Genomic DNA, 20,689 nt, shown 5'->3' on the forward strand with positions numbered 1-20,689 from the left:
ATGATCTTTAAATTCATAAGTGCTTCCCTTTGGGGTTACCTTGGTTCTGTGGTATCATCTACCATATTATCCTCTGTCACTATTATTACTTTGACTTTAGCACTGACTTGTCCTTTAAATACAGTAAGTGCTACTTGTTGGGGTAGTTTTATTTGACCAGTGCATCTAACAAGAACTCAATGGCGGTCATAAAACAAGAAGGATCTGTGTAAACAAATCAAGATTACCTCTAATGGAGACATTGATGATCTTTAAATTCATAAGTGCTTCCCTTTGGGGTTATCTTGGTTCTGTGGTATCATCTACCATATTATCCTCTGTCACTATTATTACTTTGACTTTAGCACTGACTTGTCCTTTAAATACAGTAAGTGCTACTTGTTGGGGTAGTTTTATTTGACCAGTGCACCTAACAAGAACTCAATCATGATGGTTGGATACTCAATGTAACTATGATTGTTTTATGTCACTATTATTACTTTGACTTTAGCACTGACTTGTCCTTTAAATACAGTAAGTGCTACTTGTTGGGGTAGTTTTATTTGACCAGTGCACCTAACAAGAACTCAATCATGGCGGTCATAAAACAAGAAGGATCTGTGTAAACAAATCAAGATTACCTCTAATGGAGACATTGATGATCTTTAAATTCATAAGTGCTTCCCTTTGGAGTTATCTTGGTTCTGTGGTATCATCTCTTACATTTTGTCAATAATGTTACTGTGACATTTTGATGTTAAGAGACACATGTATCTTGTGGTAAAACAAACAAATGAAAGCACCAGTCAACTAATAACATGCAAATGGCTTGCATGTAATCTGGTGGTGAGCAATGTGTGAAGTACCATGAAACTACGACCCAGGACACCCCCTATATAAGGTTTTATATTTCTGCCATTCATAGCATTCCTACAAGCTGGAGGAGGACACAAGGCATAGAGCAGTAGGTAAGAGCCCATTATGGGGGAAACAGTGTTTTAACTTGTGTCACTATTATTACTTTAACTTTAGCACTGACTTGTCTTTTAAATTCAGTAAGTGCTACTTGTTGGGGTAGTTTTAATTGACTGGTGCACATACTCGATTGGTGGAAATAAACACTGATTAACTCATAGCATAGAAGAGTTGACTCATGCACACAAAAATAGCTCCACCTTGATGGAAGCAACAAACTCAGATGTGGTTGAAAGTTGGTGGGCGTAAGCAAACTCAGATTACCTCAAATGGAGGCATTGATGATGTTTAAATTCATAAGTGCATCTCTTTGGGGTTGTCTTGGTTCTGTATATTCATCTACCATATTATCCTCTGTCACTATTATTACTTTGACTTTAGCACTGACTTGTCCTTTAAATACAGTAAGTGCTACTTGTTGGGGTAGTTTTATTTGACCAGTGCACCTAACAAGAACTAAATCATGATGGTTGGAAACTCAATTTAACTATGGTTGTTTTATGTCACTATTATTACTTTGACTTTAGCACTGACTTATCCTTTAAATACAGTAAGTGCTACTTGTTGGGGTAGTTTTATTTGACCAGTGCACCTAACAAGAACTCAATCATGGCGGTCATAAAACAAGAAGGATCTGTGTAAACAAATCAAGATTACCTCTAATGGAGACATTGATGATCTTTAAATTCATAAGTGCTTCCCTTTGGGGTTATCTTGGTTCTGTGGTATCATCTACCATATTATCCTCTGTCACTATTATTACTTTGACTTTAGCACTGACTTGTCCTTTAAATACAGTAAGTGCTACTTGTTGGGGTAGTTTTATTTGACCAGTGCACCTAACAAGAACTCAATCATGGCGGTCATAAAACAAGAAGGATCTGTGTAAACAAATCAAGATTACCTCTAATGGAGACATTGATGATCTTTAAATTCATAAGTGCTTCCCTTTGGGGTTATCTTGGTTCTGTGGTATCATCTCTTACATTTTGTCAATAATGTTACTGTGACATTTTGATGTTAAGAGACACATGTATCTTGTGGTAAAACAAACAAATGAAAGCACCAGTCAACTAATAACATGCAAATAGTTTGCATGTAATCTGGTGGTGAGCAATGTGTGAAGTACCATGAAACTACGACCCAGGACACCCCCTATATAAGGTTTTCTATTTCTGCCATTCATAGCATTCCTACAAGCTGGAGGAGGACACAAGGCATAGAGCAGTAGGTAAGAGCCCATTATGGGGGAAACAGTGTTTTAACTTGTGTCACTATTATTACTTTAACTTTAGCACTGACTTGTCTTTTAAATTCAGTAAGTGCTACTTGTTGGGGTAGTTTTAATTGACTGGTGCACATACTCGATTGGTGGAAATAAACACTGATGAACTCATAGCATAGAAGAGTTGACTCATGCACACAAAAATAGCTCCACCTTGATGGAAGCAACAAACTCAGATGTGGTTGAAAGTTGGTGGGCGTAAGCAAACTCAGATTACCTCAAATGGAGGCATTGATGATGTTTAAATTCATAAGTGCATCTCTTTGGGGTTGTCTTGGTTCTGTATATTCATCTACCATATTATCCTCTGTCACTATTATTACTTTGACTTTAGCACTGACTTGTCCTTTAAATACAGTAAGTGCTACTTGTTGGGGTAGTTTTATTTGACCAGTGCACCTAACAAGAACTCAATCATGATGGTTGGAAACTCAATTTAACTATGGTTGTTTTATGCCACTATTATTACTTTGACTTTAGCACTGACTTGTCCTTTAAATACAGTAAGTGCTACTTGTTGGGGTAGTTTTATTTGACCAGTGCACCTAACAAGAACTCAATCATGGCGGTCATAAAACAAGAAGGATCTGTGTAAACAAATCAAGATGACCTCTAATGGAGACATTGATGATCTTTAAATTCATAAGTGCTTCCCTTTGGGGTTATCTTGGTTCTGTGGTATCATCTACCATATTATCCTCTGTCACTATTATTACTTTGACTTTAGCACTGACTTGTCCTTTAAATACAGTAAGTGCTACTTGTTGGGGTAGTTTTATTTGACCAGTGCCCCTAACAAGAACTCAATCATGATGGTTGGAAACTCAATTTAACTATGGTTGTTTTATGTCACTATTATTACTTTGACTTTAGCACTGACTTGTCCTTTAAATACAGTAAGTGCTACTTGTTGGGGTAGTTTTATTTGACCAGTGCACCTAACAAGAACTCAATCATGGCGGTCATAAAACAAGAAGGATCTGTGTAAACAAATCAAGATGACCTCTAATGGAGACATTGATGATCTTTAAATTCATAAGTGCTTCCCTTTGGGGTTATCTTGGTTCTGTGGTATCATCTACCATATTATCCTCTGTCACTATTATTACTTTGACTTTAGCACTGACTTGTCCTTTAAATACAGTAAGTGCTACTTGTTGGGGTAGTTTTATTTGACCAGTGCATCTAACAAGAACTCAATCATGATGGTTGGATACGCAATGTAACTATGATTGTTTTATGTCACTATTATTACTTTGACTTTAGCACTGACTTGTCCTTTAAATACAGTAAGTGCTACTTGTTGGGGTAGTTTTATTTGACCAGTGCACCTAACAAGAACTCAATCATGGCGGTCATAAAACAAGAAGGATCTGTGTAAACAAATCAAGATTACCTCTAATGGAGACATTGATGATCTTTAAATTCATAAGTGCTTCCCTTTGGGGTTATCTTGGTTCTGTGGTATCATCTCTTACATTTTGTCAATAATGTTACTGTGACATTTTGATGTTAAGAGACACATGTATCTTGTGGTAAAACAAACAAATGAAAGCACCAGTCAACTAATAACATGCAAATAGTTTGCATGTAATCTGGTGGTGAGCAATGTGTGAAGTACCATGAAACTACGACCCAGGACACCCCCTATATAAGGTTTTCTATTTCTGCCATTCATAGCATTCCTACAAGCTGGAGGAGGACACAAGGCATAGAGCAGTAGGTAAGAGCCCATTATGGGGGAAACAGTGTTTTAACTTGTGTCACTATTATTACTTTAACTTTAGCACTGACTTGTCTTTTAAATTCAGTAAGTGCTACTTGTTGGGGTAGTTTTAATTGACTGGTGCACATACTCGATTGGTGGAAATAAACACTGATGAACTCATAGCATAGAAGAGTTGACTCATGCACACAAAAATAGCTCCACCTTGATGGAAGCAACAAACTCAGATGTGGTTGAAAGTTGGTGGGCGTAAGCAAACTCAGATTACCTCAAATGGAGGCATTGATGATGTTTAAATTCATACGTGCATCTCTTTGGGGTTGTCTTGGTTCTGTATATTCATCTACCATATTATCCTCTGTCACTATTATTACTTTGACTTTAGCACTGACTTGTCCTTTAAATACAGTAAGTGCTACTTGTTGGGGTAGTTTTATTTGACCAGTGCACCTAACAAGAACTCAATCATGATGGTTGGAAACTCAATTTAACTATGGTTGTTTTATGTCACTATTATTACTTTGACTTTAGCACTGACTTGTCCTTTAAATACAGTAAGTGCTACTTGTTGGGGTAGTTTTATTTGACCAGTGCACCTAACAAGAACTCAATCATGGCGGTCATAAAACAAGAAGGATCTGTGTAAACAAATCAAGATTACCTCTAATGGAGACATTGATGATCTTTAAATTCATAAGTGCTTCCCTTTGGGGTTATCTTGGTTCTGTGGTATCATCTACCATATTATCCTCTGTCACTATTATTACTTTGACTTTAGCACTGACTTGTCCTTTAAATACAGTAAGTGCTACTTGTTGGGGTAGTTTTATTTGACCAGTGCACCTAACAAGAACTAAATCATGATGGTTGGAAACTCAATTTAACTATGGTTGTTTTATGTCATTGGTGGGCGTAAGCAAACTCAGATTACCTCAAATGGAGGCATTGATGATGTTTAAATTCATAAGTGCATCTCTTTGGGGTTGTCTTGGTTCTGTATATTCATCTACCATATTATCCTCTGTCACTATTATTACTTTGACTTTAGCACTGACTTGTCCTTTAAATACAGTAAGTGCTACTTGTTGGGGTAGTTTTATTTGACCAGTGCACCTAACAAGAACTCAATCATGATGGTTGGAAACTCAATTTAACTATGGTTGTTTTATGTCACTATTATTACTTTGACTTTAGCACTGACTTGTCCTTTAAATACAGTAAGTGCTACTTGTTGGGGTAGTTTTATTTGACCAGTGCACCTAACAAGAACTCAATCATGGCGGTCATAAAACAAGAAGGATCTGTGTAAACAAATCAAGATTACCTCTAATGGAGACATTGATGATCTTTAAATTCATAAGTGCTTCCCTTTGGGGTTATCTTGGTTCTGTGGTATCATCTCTTACATTTTGTCAATAATGTTACTGTGACATTTTGATGTTAAGAGACACATGTATCTTGTGGTAAAACAAACAAATGAAAGCACCAGTCAACTAATAACATGCAAATGGCTTGCATGTAATCTGGTGGTGAGCAATGTGTGAAGTACCATGAAACTACGACCCAGGACACCCCCTATATAAGGTTTTCTATTTCTGCCATTCATAGCATTCCTACAAGCTGGAGGAGGACATAAGGCATAGAGCAGTAGGTAAGAGCCCATTATGGGGGAAACAGTGTTTTAACTTGTGTCACTATTATTACTTTAACTTTAGCACTGACTTGTCTTTTAAATTCAGTAAGTGCTACTTGTTGGGGTAGTTTTAATTGACTGGTGCACATACTCGATTGGTGGAAATAAACACTGATTAACTCATAGCATAGAAGAGTTGACTCATGCACACAAAAATAGCTCCACCTTGATGGAAGCAACAAACTCAGATGTGGTTGAAAGTTGGTGGGCGTAAGCAAACTCAGATTACCTCAAATGGAGGCATTGATGATGTTTAAATTCATAAGTGCATCTCTTTGGGGTTGTCTTGGTTCTGTATATTCATCTACCATATTATCCTCTGTCACTATTATTACTTTGACTTTAGCACTGACTTGTCCTTTAAATACAGTAAGTGCTACTTGTTGGGGTAGTTTTATTTGACCAGTGCACCTAACAAGAACTAAATCATGATGGTTGGAAACTCAATTTAACTATGGTTGTTTTATGTCACTATTATTACTTTGACTTTAGCACTGACTTGTCCTTTAAATACAGTAAGTGCTACTTGTTGGGGTAGTTTTATTTGACCAGTGCACCTAACAAGAACTCAATCATGGCGGTCATAAAACAAGAAGGATCTGTGTAAACAAATCAAGATTACCTCTAATGGAGACATTGATGATCTTTAAATTCATAAGTGCTTCCCTTTGGGGTTATCTTGGTTCTGTGGTATCATCTACCATATTATCCTCTGTCACTATTATTACTTTGACTTTAGCACTGACTTGTCCTTTAAATACAGTAAGTGCTACTTGTTGGGGTAGTTTTATTTGACCAGTGCACCTAACAAGAACTCAATCATGATGGTTGGATACGCAATGTAACTATGATTGTTTTATGTCACTATTATTACTTTGACTTTAGCACTGACTTGTCCTTTAAATACAGTAAGTGCTACTTGTTGGGGTAGTTTTATTTGACCAGTGCACCTAACAAGAACTCAATCATGGCGGTCATAAAACAAGAAGGATCTGTGTAAACAAATCAAGATTACCTCTAATGGAGACATTGATGATCTTTAAATTCATAAGTGCTTCCCTTTGGGGTTATCTTGGTTCTGTGGTATCATCTCTTACATTTTGTCAATAATGTTACTGTGACATTTTGATGTTAAGAGACACATGTATCTTGTGGTAAAACAAACAAATGAAAGCACCAGTCAACTAATAACATGCAAATAGTTTGCATGTAATCTGGTGGTGAGCAATGTGTGAAGTACCATGAAACTACGACCCAGGACACCCCCTATATAAGGTTTTCTATTTCTGCCATTCATAGCATTCCTACAAGCTGGAGGAGGACACAAGGCATAGAGCAGTAGGTAAGAGCCCATTATGGGGGAAACAGTGTTTTAACTTGTGTCACTATTATTACTTTAACTTTAGCACTGACTTGTCTTTTAAATTCAGTAAGTGCTACTTGTTGGGGTAGTTTTAATTGACTGGTGCACATACTCGATTGGTGGAAATAAACACTGATGAACTCATAGCATAGAAGAGTTGACTCATGCACACAAAAATAGCTCCACCTTGATGGAAGCAACAAACTCAGATGTGGTTGAAAGTTGGTGGGCGTAAGCAAACTCAGATTACCTCAAATGGAGGCATTGATGATGTTTAAATTCATAAGTGCATCTCTTTGGGGTTGTCTTGGTTCTGTATATTCATCTACCATATTATCCTCTGTCACTATTATTACTTTGACTTTAGCACTGACTTGTCCTTTAAATACAGTAAGTGCTACTTGTTGGGGTAGTTTTATTTGACCAGTGCACCTAACAAGAACTCAATCATGATGGTTGGAAACTCAATTTAACTATGGTTGTTTTATGTCACTATTATTACTTTGACTTTAGCACTGACTTGTCCTTTAAATACAGTAAGTGCTACTTGTTGGGGTAGTTTTATTTGACCAGTGCACCTAACAAGAACTCAATCATGGCGGTCATAAAACAAGAAGGATCTGTGTAAACAAATCAAGATGACCTCTAATGGAGACATTGATGATCTTTAAATTCATAAGTGCTTCCCTTTGGGGTTACCTTGGTTCTGTGGTATCATCTACCATATTATCCTCTGTCACTATTATTACTTTGACTTTAGCACTGACTTGTCCTTTAAATACAGTAAGTGCTACTTGTTGGGGTAGTTTTATTTGACCAGTGCATCTAACAAGAACTCAATGGCGGTCATAAAACAAGAAGGATCTGTGTAAACAAATCAAGATTACCTCTAATGGAGACATTGATGATCTTTAAATTCATAAGTGCTTCCCTTTGGGGTTATCTTGGTTCTGTGGTATCATCTACCATATTATCCTCTGTCACTATTATTACTTTGACTTTAGCACTGACTTGTCCTTTAAATACAGTAAGTGCTACTTGTTGGGGTAGTTTTATTTGACCAGTGCACCTAACAAGAACTCAATCATGATGGTTGGATACTCAATGTAACTATGATTGTTTTATGTCACTATTATTACTTTGACTTTAGCACTGACTTGTCCTTTAAATACAGTAAGTGCTACTTGTTGGGGTAGTTTTATTTGACCAGTGCACCTAACAAGAACTCAATCATGGCGGTCATAAAACAAGAAGGATCTGTGTAAACAAATCAAGATTACCTCTAATGGAGACATTGATGATCTTTAAATTCATAAGTGCTTCCCTTTGGAGTTATCTTGGTTCTGTGGTATCATCTCTTACATTTTGTCAATAATGTTACTGTGACATTTTGATGTTAAGAGACACATGTATCTTGTGGTAAAACAAACAAATGAAAGCACCAGTCAACTAATAACATGCAAATGGCTTGCATGTAATCTGGTGGTGAGCAATGTGTGAAGTACCATGAAACTACGACCCAGGACACCCCCTATATAAGGTTTTATATTTCTGCCATTCATAGCATTCCTACAAGCTGGAGGAGGACACAAGGCATAGAGCAGTAGGTAAGAGCCCATTATGGGGGAAACAGTGTTTTAACTTGTGTCACTATTATTACTTTAACTTTAGCACTGACTTGTCTTTTAAATTCAGTAAGTGCTACTTGTTGGGGTAGTTTTAATTGACTGGTGCACATACTCGATTGGTGGAAATAAACACTGATTAACTCATAGCATAGAAGAGTTGACTCATGCACACAAAAATAGCTCCACCTTGATGGAAGCAACAAACTCAGATGTGGTTGAAAGTTGGTGGGCGTAAGCAAACTCAGATTACCTCAAATGGAGGCATTGATGATGTTTAAATTCATAAGTGCATCTCTTTGGGGTTGTCTTGGTTCTGTATATTCATCTACCATATTATCCTCTGTCACTATTATTACTTTGACTTTAGCACTGACTTGTCCTTTAAATACAGTAAGTGCTACTTGTTGGGGTAGTTTTATTTGACCAGTGCACCTAACAAGAACTAAATCATGATGGTTGGAAACTCAATTTAACTATGGTTGTTTTATGTCACTATTATTACTTTGACTTTAGCACTGACTTATCCTTTAAATACAGTAAGTGCTACTTGTTGGGGTAGTTTTATTTGACCAGTGCACCTAACAAGAACTCAATCATGGCGGTCATAAAACAAGAAGGATCTGTGTAAACAAATCAAGATTACCTCTAATGGAGACATTGATGATCTTTAAATTCATAAGTGCTTCCCTTTGGGGTTATCTTGGTTCTGTGGTATCATCTACCATATTATCCTCTGTCACTATTATTACTTTGACTTTAGCACTGACTTGTCCTTTAAATACAGTAAGTGCTACTTGTTGGGGTAGTTTTATTTGACCAGTGCACCTAACAAGAACTCAATCATGGCGGTCATAAAACAAGAAGGATCTGTGTAAACAAATCAAGATTACCTCTAATGGAGACATTGATGATCTTTAAATTCATAAGTGCTTCCCTTTGGGGTTATCTTGGTTCTGTGGTATCATCTCTTACATTTTGTCAATAATGTTACTGTGACATTTTGATGTTAAGAGACACATGTATCTTGTGGTAAAACAAACAAATGAAAGCACCAGTCAACTAATAACATGCAAATAGTTTGCATGTAATCTGGTGGTGAGCAATGTGTGAAGTACCATGAAACTACGACCCAGGACACCCCCTATATAAGGTTTTCTATTTCTGCCATTCATAGCATTCCTACAAGCTGGAGGAGGACACAAGGCATAGAGCAGTAGGTAAGAGCCCATTATGGGGGAAACAGTGTTTTAACTTGTGTCACTATTATTACTTTAACTTTAGCACTGACTTGTCTTTTAAATTCAGTAAGTGCTACTTGTTGGGGTAGTTTTAATTGACTGGTGCACATACTCGATTGGTGGAAATAAACACTGATGAACTCATAGCATAGAAGAGTTGACTCATGCACACAAAAATAGCTCCACCTTGATGGAAGCAACAAACTCAGATGTGGTTGAAAGTTGGTGGGCGTAAGCAAACTCAGATTACCTCAAATGGAGGCATTGATGATGTTTAAATTCATAAGTGCATCTCTTTGGGGTTGTCTTGGTTCTGTATATTCATCTACCATATTATCCTCTGTCACTATTATTACTTTGACTTTAGCACTGACTTGTCCTTTAAATACAGTAAGTGCTACTTGTTGGGGTAGTTTTATTTGACCAGTGCACCTAACAAGAACTCAATCATGATGGTTGGAAACTCAATTTAACTATGGTTGTTTTATGCCACTATTATTACTTTGACTTTAGCACTGACTTGTCCTTTAAATACAGTAAGTGCTACTTGTTGGGGTAGTTTTATTTGACCAGTGCACCTAACAAGAACTCAATCATGGCGGTCATAAAACAAGAAGGATCTGTGTAAACAAATCAAGATGACCTCTAATGGAGACATTGATGATCTTTAAATTCATAAGTGCTTCCCTTTGGGGTTATCTTGGTTCTGTGGTATCATCTACCATATTATCCTCTGTCACTATTATTACTTTGACTTTAGCACTGACTTGTCCTTTAAATACAGTAAGTGCTACTTGTTGGGGTAGTTTTATTTGACCAGTGCCCCTAACAAGAACTCAATCATGATGGTTGGAAACTCAATTTAACTATGGTTGTTTTATGTCACTATTATTACTTTGACTTTAGCACTGACTTGTCCTTTAAATACAGTAAGTGCTACTTGTTGGGGTAGTTTTATTTGACCAGTGCACCTAACAAGAACTCAATCATGGCGGTCATAAAACAAGAAGGATCTGTGTAAACAAATCAAGATGACCTCTAATGGAGACATTGATGATCTTTAAATTCATAAGTGCTTCCCTTTGGGGTTATCTTGGTTCTGTGGTATCATCTACCATATTATCCTCTGTCACTATTATTACTTTGACTTTAGCACTGACTTGTCCTTTAAATACAGTAAGTGCTACTTGTTGGGGTAGTTTTATTTGACCAGTGCATCTAACAAGAACTCAATCATGGCGGTCATAAAACAAGAAGGATCTGTGTAAACAAATCAAGATTACCTCTAATGGAGACATTGATGATCTTTAAATTCATAAGTGCTTCCCTTTGGGGTTATCTTGGTTCTGTGGTATCATTTACCATATTATCCTCTGTCACTATTATTACTTTGACTTTAGCACTGACTTGTCCTTTAAATACAGTAAGTGCTACTTGTTGGGGTAGTTTTATTTGACCAGTGCACCTAACAAGAACTCAATCATGGCGGTCATAAAACAAGAAGGATCTGTGTAAACAAATCAAGATTACCTCTAATGGAGACATTGATGATCTTTAAATTCATAAGTGCTTCCCTTTGGGGTTATCTTGGTTCTGTGGTATCATCTCTTACATTTTGTCAATAATGTTACTGTGACATTTTGATGTTAAGAGACACATGTATCTTGTGGTAAAACAAACAAATGAAAGCACCAGTCAACTAATAACATGCAAATAGTTTGCATGTAATCTGGTGGTGAGCAATGTGTGAAGTACCATGAAACTACGACCCAGGACACCCCCTATATAAGGTTTTCTATTTCTGCCATTCATAGCATCCCTAAAAGCTGGAGGAGGACACAAGGCATAGAGCAGTAGGTAAGAGCCCATTATGGGGGAAACAGTGTTTTAACTTGTGTCACTATTATTACTTTAACTTTAGCACTGACTTGTCTTTTAAATTCAGTAAGTGCTACTTGTTGGGGTAGTTTTAATTGACTGGTGCACATACTCGATTGGTGGAAATAAACACTGATTAACTCATAGCATAGAAGAGTTGACTCATGCACACAAAAATAGCTCCACCTTGATGGAAGCAACAAACTCAGATGTGGTTGAAAGTTGGTGGGCGTAAGCAAACTCAGATTACCTCAAATGGAGGCATTGATGATGTTTAAATTCATAAGTGCATCTCTTTGGGGTTGTCTTGGTTCTGTATATTCATCTACCATATTATCCTCTGTCACTATTATTACTTTGACTTTAGCACTGACTTGTCCTTTAAATACAGTAAGTGCTACTTGTTGGGGTAGTTTTATTTGACCAGTGCACCTAACAAGAACTCAATCATGATGGTTGGAAACTCAATTTAACTATGGTTGTTTTATGTCACTATTATTACTTTGACTTTAGCACTGACTTGTCCTTTAAATACAGTAAGTGCTACTTGTTGGGGTAGTTTTATTTGACCAGTGCACCTAACAAGAACTCAATCATGGCGGTCATAAAACAAGAAGGATCTGTGTAAACAAATCAAGATGACCTCTAATGGAGACATTGATGATCTTTAAATTCATAAGTGCTTCCCTTTGGGGTTACCTTGGTTCTGTGGTATCATCTACCATATTATCCTCTGTCACTATTATTACTTTGACTTTAGCACTGACTTGTCCTTTAAATACAGTAAGTGCTACTTGTTGGGGTAGTTTTATTTGACCAGTGCATCTAACAAGAACTCAATGGCGGTCATAAAACAAGAAGGATCTGTGTAAACAAATCAAGATTACCTCTAATGGAGACATTGATGATCTTTAAATTCATAAGTGCTTCCCTTTGGGGTTATCTTGGTTCTGTGGTATCATCTACCATATTATCCTCTGTCACTATTATTACTTTGACTTTAGCACTGACTTGTCCTTTAAATACAGTAAGTGCTACTTGTTGGGGTAGTTTTATTTGACCAGTGCACCTAACAAGAACTCAATCATGGCGGTCATAAAACAAGAAGGATCTGTGTAAACAAATCAAGATTACCTCTAATGGAGACATTGATGATCTTTAAATTCATAAGTGCTTCCCTTTGGGGTTATCTTGGTTCTGTGGTATCATCTACCATATTATCCTCTGTCACTATTATTACTTTGACTTTAGCACTGACTTGTCCTTTAAATACAGTAAGTGCTACTTGTTGGGGTAGTTTTATTTGACCAGTGCACCTAACAATAACTCAATCATGATGGTTGGATACTCAATGTAACTATGATTGTTTTATGTCACTATTATTACTTTGACTTTAGCACTGACTTGTCCTTTAAATACAGTAAGTGCTACTTGTTGGGGTAGTTTTATTTGACCAGTGCACCTAACAAGAACTCAATCATGGCGGTCATAAAACAAGAAGGATCTGTGTAAACAAATCAAGATTACCTCTAATGGAGACATTGATGATCTTTAAATTCATAAGTGCTTCCCTTTGGAGTTATCTTGGTTCTGTGGTATCATCTCTTACATTTTGTCAATAATGTTACTGTGACATTTTGATGTTAAGAGACACATGTATCTTGTGGTAAAACAAACAAATGAAAGCACCAGTCAACTAATAACATGCAAATGGCTTGCATGTAATCTGGTGGTGAGCAATGTGTGAAGTACCATGAAACTACGACCCAGGACACCCCCTATATAAGGTTTTCTATTTCTGCCATTCATAGCATTCCTACAAGCTGGAGGAGGACACAAGCCATAGAGCAGTAGGTAAGAGCCCATTATGGGGGAAACAGTGTTTTAACTTGTGTCACTATTATTACTTTAACTTTAGCACTGACTTGTCTTTTAAATTCAGTAAGTGCTACTTGTTGGGGTAGTTTTAATTGACTGGTGCACATACTCGATTGGTGGAAATAAACACTGATTAACTCATAGCATAGAAGAGTTGACTCATGCACACAAAAATAGCTCCACCTTGATGGAAGCAACAAACTCAGATGTGGTTGAAAGTTGGTGGGCGTAAGCAAACTCAGATTACCTCAAATGGAGGCATTGATGATGTTTAAATTCATAAGTGCATCTCTTTGGGGTTGTCTTGGTTATGTATATTCATCTACCATATTATCCTCTGTCACTATTATTACTTTGACTTTAGCACTGACTTGTCCTTTAAATACAGTAAGTGCTACTTGTTGGGGTAGTTTTATTTGACCAGTGCACCTAACAAGAACTAAATCATGATGGTTGGAAACTCAATTTAACTATGGTTGTTTTATGTCACTATTATTACTTTGACTTTAGCACTGACTTGTCCTTTAAATACAGTAAGTGCTACTTGTTGGGGTAGTTTTATTTGACCAGTGCACCTAACAAGAACTCAATCATGGCGGTCATAAAACAAGAAGGATCTGTGTAAACAAATCAAGATTACCTCTAATGGAGACATTGATGATCTTTAAATTCATAAGTGCTTCCCTTTGGGGTTATCTTGGTTCTGTGGTATCATCTACCATATTATCCTCTGTCACTATTATTACTTTGACTTTAGCACTGACTTGTCCTTTAAATACAGTAAGTGCTACTTGTTGGGGTAGTTTTATTTGACCAGTGCACCTAACAAGAACTCAATCATGATGGTTGGATACGCAATGTAACTATGATTGTTTTATGTCACTATTATTACTTTGACTTTAGCACTGACTTGTCCTTTAAATACAGTAAGTGCTACTTGTTGGGGTAGTTTTATTTGACCAGTGCACCTAACAAGAACTCAATCATGGCGGTCATAAAACAAGAAGGATCTGTGTAAACAAATCAAGATTACCTCTAATGGAGACATTGATGATCTTTAAATTCATAAGTGCTTCCCTTTGGGGTTATCTTGGTTCTGTGGTATCATCTCTTACATTTTGTCAATAATGTTACTGTGACATTTTGATGTTAAGAGACACATGTATCTTGTGGTAAAACAAACAAATGAAAGCACCAGTCAACTAATAACATGCAAATAGTTTGCATGTAATCTGGTGGTGAGCAATGTGTGAAGTACCATGAAACTACGACCCAGGACACCCCCTATATAAGGTTTTCTATTTCTGCCATTCATAGCATTCCTACAAGCTGGAGGAGGACACAAGGCATAGAGCAGTAGGTAAGAGCCCATTATGGGGGAAACAGTGTTTTAACTTGTGTCACTATTATTACTTTAACTTTAGCACTGACTTGTCTTTTAAATTCAGTAAGTGCTACTTGTTGGGGTAGTTTTAATTGACTGGTGCACATACTCGATTGGTGGAAATAAACACTGATGAACTCATAGCATAGAAGAGTTGACTCATGCACACAAAAATAGCTCCACCTTGATGGAAGCAACAAACTCAGATGTGGTTGAAAGTTGGTGGGCGTAAGCAAACTCAGATTACCTCAAATGGAGGCATTGATGATGTTTAAATTCATACGTGCATCTCTTTGGGGTTGTCTTGGTTCTGTATATTCATCTACCATATTATCCTCTGTCACTATTATTACTTTGACTTTAGCACTGACTTGTCCTTTAAATACAGTAAGTGCTACTTGTTGGGGTAGTTTTATTTGACCAGTGCACCTAACAAGAACTCAATCATGATGGTTGGAAACTCAATTTCACTATGGTTGTTTTATGTCATTGGTGGGCGTAAGCAAACTCAGATTACCTCAAATGGAGGCATTGATGATGTTTAAATTCATAAGTGCATCTCTTTGGGGTTGTCTTGGTTCTGTATATTCATCTACCATATTATCCTCTGTCACTATTATTACTTTGACTTTAGCACTGACTTGTCCTTTAAATACAGTAAGTGCTACTTGTTGGGGTAGTTTTATTTGACCAGTGCACCTAACAAGAACTCAATCATGATGGTTGGAAACTCAATTTAACTATGGTTGTTTTATGTCACTATTATTACTTTGACTTTAGCACTGACTTGTCCTTTAAATACAGTAAGTGCTACTTGTTGGGGTAGTTTTATTTGACCAGTGCACCTAACAAGAACTCAATCATGGCGGTCATAAAACAAGAAGGATCTGTGTAAACAAATCAAGATTACCTCTAATGGAGACATTGATGATCTTTAAATTCATAAGTGCTTCCCTTTGGGGTTATCTTGGTTCTGTGGTATCATCTCTTACATTTTGTCAATAATGTTACTGTGACATTTTGATGTTAAGAGACACATGTATCTTGTGGTAAAACAAACAAATGAAAGCACCAGTCAACTAATAACATGCAAATGGCTTGCATGTAATCTGGTGGTGAGCAATGTGTGAAGTACCATGAAACTACGACCCAGGACACCCCCTATATAAGGTTTTCTATTTCTGCCATTCATAGCATTCCTACAAGCTGGAGGAGGACATAAGGCATAGAGCAGTAGGTAAGAGCCCATTATGGGGGAAACAGTGTTTTAACTTGTGTCACTATTATTACTTTAACTTTAGCACTGACTTGTCTTTTAAATTCAGTAAGTGCTACTTGTTGGGGTAGTTTTAATTGACTGGTGCACATACTCGATTGGTGGAAATAAACACTGATTAACTCATAGCATAGAAGAGTTGACTCATGCACACAAAAATAGCTCCACCTTGATGGAAGCAACAAACTCAGATGTGGTTGAAAGTTGGTGGGCGTAAGCAAACTCAGATTACCTCAAATGGAGGCATTGATGATGTTTAAATTCATAAGTGCATCTCTTTGGGGTTGTCTTGGTTCTGTATATTCATCTACCATATTATCCTCTGTCACTATTATTACTTTGACTTTAGCACTGACTTGTCCTTTAAATACAGTAAGTGCTACTTGTTGGGGTAGTTTTATTTGACCAGTGCACCTAACAAGAACTAAATCATGATGGTTGGAAACTCAATTTAACTATGGTTGTTTTATGTCACTATTATTACTTTGACTTTAGCACTGACTTGTCCTTTAAATACAGTAAGTGCTACTTGTTGGGGTAGTTTTATTTGACCAGTGCACCTAACAAGAACTCAATCATGGCGGTCATAAAACAAGAAGGATCTGTGTAAACAAATCAAGATTACCTCTAATGGAGACATTGATGATCTTTAAATTCATAAGTGCTTCCCTTTGGGGTTATCTTGGTTCTGTGGTATCATCTACCATATTATCCTCTGTCACTATTATTACTTTGACTTTAGCACTGACTTGTCCTTTAAATACAGTAAGTGCTACTTGTTGGGGTAGTTTTATTTGACCAGTGCACCTAACAAGAACTCAATCATGATGGTTGGATACGCAATGTAACTATGATTGTTTTATGTCACTATTATTACTTTGACTTTAGCACTGACTTGTCCTTTAAATACAGTAAGTGCTACTTGTTGGGGTAGTTTTATTTGACCAGTGCACCTAACAAGAACTCAATCATGGCGGTCATAAAACAAGAAGGATCTGTGTAAACAAATCAAGATTACCTCTAATGGAGACATTGATGATCTTTAAATTCATAAGTGCTTCCCTTTGGGGTTATCTTGGTTCTGTGGTATCATCTCTTACATTTTGTCAATAATGTTACTGTGACATTTTGATGTTAAGAGACACATGTATCTTGTGGTAAAACAAACAAATGAAAGCACCAGTCAACTAATAACATGCAAATAGTTTGCATGTAATCTGGTGGTGAGCAATGTGTGAAGTACCATGAAACTACGACCCAGGACACCCCCTATATAAGGTTTTCTATTTCTGCCATTCATAGCATTCCTACAAGCTGGAGGAGGACACAAGGCATAGAGCAGTAGGTAAGAGCCCATTATGGGGGAAACAGTGTTTTAACTTGTGTCACTATTATTACTTTAACTTTAGCACTGACTTGTCTTTTAAATTCAGTAAGTGCTACTTGTTGGGGTAGTTTTAATTGACTGGTGCACATACTCGATTGGTGGAAATAAACACTGATGAACTCATAGCATAGAAGAGTTGACTCATGCACACAAAAATAGCTCCACCTTGATGGAAGCAACAAACTCAGATGTGGTTGAAAGTTGGTGGGCGTAAGCAAACTCAGATTACCTCAAATGGAGGCATTGATGATGTTTAAATTCATACGTGCATCTCTTTGGGGTTGTCTTGGTTCTGTATATTCATCTACCATATTATCCTCTGTCACTATTATTACTTTGACTTTAGCACTGACTTGTCCTTTAAATACAGTAAGTGCTACTTGTTGGGGTAGTTTTATTTGACCAGTGCACCTAACAAGAACTCAATCATGATGGTTGGAAACTCAATTTAACTATGGTTGTTTTATGTCACTATTATTACTTTGACTTTAGCACTGACTTGTCCTTTAAATACAGTAAGTGCTACTTGTTGGGGTAGTTTTATTTGACCAGTGCACCTAACAAGAACTCAATCATGATGGTTGGAAACTCAATTTAACTATGGTTGTTTTATGTCACTATTATTACTTTGACTTTAGCACTGACTTGTCCTTTAAATACAGTAAGTGCTACTTGTTGGGGTAGTTTTATTTGACCAGTGCACCTAACAAGAACTCAATCATGGCGGTCATAAAACAAGAAGGATCTGTGTAAACAAATCAAGATTACCTCTAATGGAGACATTGATGATCTTTAAATTCATAAGTGCTTCCCTTTGGGGTTATCTTGGTTCTGTGGTATCATCTACCATATTATCCTCTGTCACTATTATTACTTTGACTTTAGCACTGACTTGTCCTTTAAATACAGTAAGTGCTACTTGTTGGGGTAGTTTTATTTGACCAGTGCACCTAACAAGAACTAAATCATGATGGTTGGAAACTCAATTTAACTATGGTTGTTTTATGTCATTGGTGGGCGTAAGCAAACTCAGATTACCTCAAATGGAGGCATTGATGATGTTTAAATTCATAAGTGCATCTCTTTGGGGTTGTCTTGGTTCTGTATATTCATCTACCATATTATCCTCTGTCACTATTATTACTTTGACTTTAGCACTGACTTGTCCTTTAAATACAGTAAGTGCTACTTGTTGGGGTAGTTTTATTTGACCAGTGCACCTAACAAGAACTCAATCATGATGGTTGGAAACTCAATTTAACTATGGTTGTTTTATGTCACTATTATTACTTTGACTTTAGCACTGACTTGTCCTTTAAATACAGTAAGTGCTACTTGTTGGGGTAGTTTTATTTGACCAGTGCACCTAACAAGAACTCAATCATGGCGGTCATAAAACAAGAAGGATCTGTGTAAACAAATCAAGATTACCTCTAATGGAGACATTGATGATCTTTAAATTCATAAGTGCTTCCCTTTGGGGTTATCTTGGTTCTGTGGTATCATCTCTTACATTTTGTCAATAATGTTACTGTGACATTTTGATGTTAAGAGACACATGTATCTTGTGGTAAAACAAACAAATGAAAGCACCAGTCAACTAATAACATGCAAATGGCTTGCATGTAATCTGGTGGTGAGCAATGTGTGAAGTACCATGAAACTACGACCCAGGACACCCCCTATATAAGGTTTTCTATTTCTGCCATTCATAGCATTCCTACAAGCTGGAGGAGGACATAAGGCATAGAGCAGTAGGTAAGAGCCCATTATGGGGGAAACAGTGTTTTAACTTGTGTCACTATTATTACTTTAACTTTAGCACTGACTTGTCTTTTAAATTCAGTAAGTGCTACTTGTTGGGGTAGTTTTAATTGACTGGTGCACATACTCGATTGGTGGAAATAAACACTGATTAACTCATAGCATAGAAGAGTTGACTCATGCACACAAAAATAGCTCCACCTTGATGGAAGCAACAAACTCAGATGTGGTTGAAAGTTGGTGGGCGTAAGCAAACTCAGATTACCTCAAATGGAGGCATTGATGATGTTTAAATTCATAAGTGCATCTCTTTGGGGTTGTCTTGGTTCTGTATATTCATCTACCATATTATCCTCTGTCACTATTATTACTTTGACTTTAGCACTGACTTGTCCTTTAAATACAGTAAGTGCTACTTGTTGGGGTAGTTTTATTTGACCAGTGCACCTAACAAGAACTAAATCATGATGGTTGGAAACTCAATTTAACTATGGTTGTTTTATGTCACTATTATTACTTTGACTTTAGCACTGACTTGTCCTTTAAATACAGTAAGTGCTACTTGTTGGGGTAGTTTTATTTGACCAGTGCACCTAACAAGAACTCAATCATGGCGGTCATAAAACAAGAAGGATCTGTGTAAACAAATCAAGATTACCTCTAATGGAGACATTGATGATCTTTAAATTCATAAGTGCTTCCCTTTGGGGTTATCTTGGTTCTGTGGTATCATCTACCATATTATCCTCTGTCACTATTATTACTTTGACTTTAGCACTGACTTGTCCTTTAAATACAGTAAGTGCTACTTGTTGGGGTAGTTTTATTTGACCAGTGCACCTAACAAGAACTCAATCATGATGGTTGGATACGCAATGTAACTATGATTGTTTTATGTCACTATTATTACTTTGACTTTAGCACTGACTTGTCCTTTAAATACAGTAAGTGCTACTTGTTGGGGTAGTTTTATTTGACCAGTGCACCTAACAAGAACTCAATCATGGCGGTCATAAAACAAGAAGGATCTGTGTAAACAAATCAAGATTACCTCTAATGGAGACATTGATGATCTTTAAATTCATAAGTGCTTCCCTTTGGGGTTATCTTGGTTCTGTGGTATCATCTCTTACATTTTGTCAATAATGTTACTGTGACATTTTGATGTTAAGAGACACATGTATCTTGTGGTAAAACAAACAAATGAAAGCACCAGTCAACTAATATCATGCAAA

The sequence above is a fragment of the Protomyctophum parallelum genome (genome assembly GCF_964188405.1).
Source record: "Protomyctophum parallelum genome assembly, chromosome: 11".
NCBI classification, from domain to species: domain Eukaryota; kingdom Metazoa; phylum Chordata; class Actinopteri; order Myctophiformes; family Myctophidae; genus Protomyctophum; species Protomyctophum parallelum.